We start from the raw sequence: 3,427 nt of genomic DNA, 5'->3' as shown, positions 1-3,427 counted from the left end.
TTATATGCGTGTAATACAAGTCGGTATATTATTATTGTTTTGTATTTATTCATTTTTAATAATTTTTTTTTATATTTCTAAAATAATTTCAGATTATAAAAATTATTAACACTAAACTATGCTAAACCCACAAAATAAATAATAATAATAATAATAATAATAATAATAATACCCACGGCTAGATCTTATTGTCGGAATCGAACTTGATAATCCTTTGAGAGAAAAAAAAATAAAAGTATTATGTACATATAAAAGAGAATTAATATATATTTGTGTATAAATATATATTATTTAATTTAATTTTTATATATATTTTATAGTTTAATATATATTTTATAAAAATAAATAATTTAATGATTATTTTTTATATATTTTTAAGAAACAAAGAAAAAAAATAGCTGAATACTGAAATTTCGAAAATTGAAACTCTATTACACAATAGACACCTCGTATCTCCTGTGAAATCGAAAGTAGTTAGTTTTTTTTTCCTTTACAAACTAATTGTTACGGTAAATTTTAGAATGTTAAATTTAACAGTGTTTATATAGTTTTCTGGAGTGTTTGAGAATGTTCTAGATAGTTTCGGAATGTTCTAGAATATCCTAGAAGGTCATAGAGTATTTTAGAAGAGTCTTGATATATATAGAAGTATGAAGAGTTGTATGGAACAATCTAGAAGTATTTAGAAAGTTGTGATAGGATAGATATTTGTAATAAAAGTTCTGGATGATTAATCTGGATCATTGATTAGATTTAATCCTAACCATCTATTAAGGAGGTAGATAGCTATAAATAGGAGGTGAGAGTTAGAGTTTGAGTGTGTGAGTCATTTGTAACAAACACTTGAGTAATAAAGTGTTCTTTCCACCAAAACTTCCTTTCTCTTGTGTTCTCTTGTGTTCTTAGCTTTCTTGCTAAATATTGAGGGTTAGACTGACTTGGTCTTACTTCAAGAAGTTGAGTAAGTGCGAGTGTCGGCACGGAAGCGTTGGAATGTGTCCAAGGCCGCGACAATTTGGTATCAGAGCAAGGTTCGAGAGGGAGTACAAGTGGTTTGTGGGTATGACTTCTAGTGTAACCATGGAGCATGTTGAGCCTCAAATGGGAAGGGATGCTAGTCATTCTCAATGGGGAGGCAAGAAGGCTTGTTCTTCAAGTGAGCCTAGAGGTAAGGACTCTAACTTCTTAGAAAAGAGAGTTTCTATGTTGGAGAATATTCTATTCTTTATGGATGAGAGCTTCCAAATGATAGAACATGACAAGGAGACCCTCGAGACTCACGTGTTAGGAGAACTAGATACTTTCAAAGAAAGCATGCTCCAAATAAAAGAGAAGCTTGAGAATTCCTTAAAGCTATTTGAGAAAGTTCGAGTTTGGATCGAGGAGGCAAAATCTTGACCAACTATTATAAGGGAGACGACAAAGATTGATCTCCCAAAGTCAAAGGAGTTCAAGGGCACGAGGGACGCTCGAGAGCAAATGGAGAGGTACTTAATACTTTGAAGGCAAAGAGGTGGTCGAAGAAGTAATAAAGGTACGCACTGCAGCTCTCTACCTTTCTGATAATTCTACTTTGTGGTGGAGGAGAAAGTACGCAGATATGGAAAAAAGTACTTGCAACATAGCCACATGGAAAGATTTCAAAAGGGAGTTGAAAAGACAATTCTTCCCTGAGAATGTGGTTTAAGTAAGGAAGAAGTTGAGGGAGTTGAAGCACAAGAGTACGACTAGCGACTATGTAAGGGAGTTCACTACTTTTACGCTTCAAATTCCCAACTTAGCATCAGAGGATGCATTGTTCTTCTTCATTGATGGACTCTAACTTTGGGCAAAGAAAGAACTACAAAGAAAGAATGTTAAGGATGTCAATGAGGCCATCGTGGTGGCCGAATCACTCACTGAGTATCATAGGAGAGACTCTAAACCCAAATCTTCCTCCAAACCTAGTTCTACTAAAGGTAGGGGAGACAAGGGGAAGAGTTTCTCAACCAAGAAGGAAGGAAAATACTCTTCAAAAAAAGAGTACGAGGAAAAGAAGAAGACTTTCATGCCTAAAGGAGGATGCTTCTTGTGCAAGGGAACACACCAAATGAAGGACTTTCTAAGCTAGGGACTCTGGCATATATCGTCGAGGAATGAGAGACTCAATCTCAAGTAATTGAGTGTGTTGAATCTATCCAACTCATGAATGCTATGAAGGGCAAAGAGGTAAGCACTACAAAAATGAAAGGCTTGATGTATGTCAAAGTCTTTATCAACAAAAAATCCGTCATGGCTATGATCGACACTGGTGCTATACACAACTTCATCACGCCTGATGAAGCAAAGAGGCTTGGGTTGAAGATCACAGAAAAGAATGGCTAGTTCAAACCCGTAAATACTAAGGGTGAACCCCTTAAGGGAGTAGAAAAAGGGGTTGAGATGACTTTTGGTTCTCGGAAGCGCCTTGTGAATTTCTCAGTAGCACCCATGGACGATTTCAAAATGGTCATCGGGCTCGATTTGTAAAGGAAGGAAAATATAATACCTATGCCATACTACGACATAGTATGCGTCATGGAGAAAGGGTCTTCATGCATGGTCCCTACAATATCTAAAGCTGGAGGACTACCGATGCTTTCTGCTATGCAACTCAAGAAAGGGTTCAAGAAGGGAGAGATTACATATTTAGCTCTATTACAAGAGGAATCAACATCTGAAAGAGAAGATGTTCCTCCCAAAATCAAGGAAGTCCTTGAAAAAATAAGGATGTGATGCCTCCCGAGATGCCAAAATAACTACTACCTAAGAGGAAGGTGGACCACAAAATTGAATTGGAATCAGGAGTAAAGCTGTCTGCCTCAACACCTTATAGGATGGCACCGCTAGAACTTGAGGACTTGAGGAAGCAACTGAAGAATTTGCTAGATGCTGGATTCATCCGTCCATCGAAGGCACCTTTTGAAGCACCAGTCTTGTTCCAAAAGAAGCATGATGGTTCGTTGAGACTATGCATCGACTATCGAGTACTTAACAAGCTAGATTTGAGGTCAGGATATCACCAAGTGAAGGAATGCCATGACAACAAATGGGCTGGTGTCAAATGAAAGAATACAACAAAGGACCTTGCCACTTATTGAATCCTCCTATTATTGGCCTCAAATGGGAGATGAAATTGAGAGTTATCTGAAGACTTGTCTTATGTGTCAACAAGATAAAATTAAAAACAAGACACCAAGTGGATTGTTGGAACCTCTGCCGACGCCAGAGCAATCATGGGAAACTGTGTCTTTAGATTTCATCTCTGCCTTACCAAAGTTCAAGGGATTTGAATCTATTATTGTGGTAGTGGATTGATTTTCGAAATATGCTACCTTTATACCTGCCCCTACTGACTGGACTGCAGAGGAAGCAGCACGACTATTTTTCAAGAATGTGGTGAAGTACT

This window comes from Arachis ipaensis, chromosome B3 (genome assembly GCF_059453495.1).
Source record: "Arachis ipaensis isolate K30076 ecotype BB chromosome B3, ASM5945349v1, whole genome shotgun sequence".
In the NCBI taxonomy this organism is placed as follows: Eukaryota; Viridiplantae; Streptophyta; class Magnoliopsida; order Fabales; family Fabaceae; genus Arachis; species Arachis ipaensis.
Note: the sequence above shows the minus strand (reverse complement) of the source record.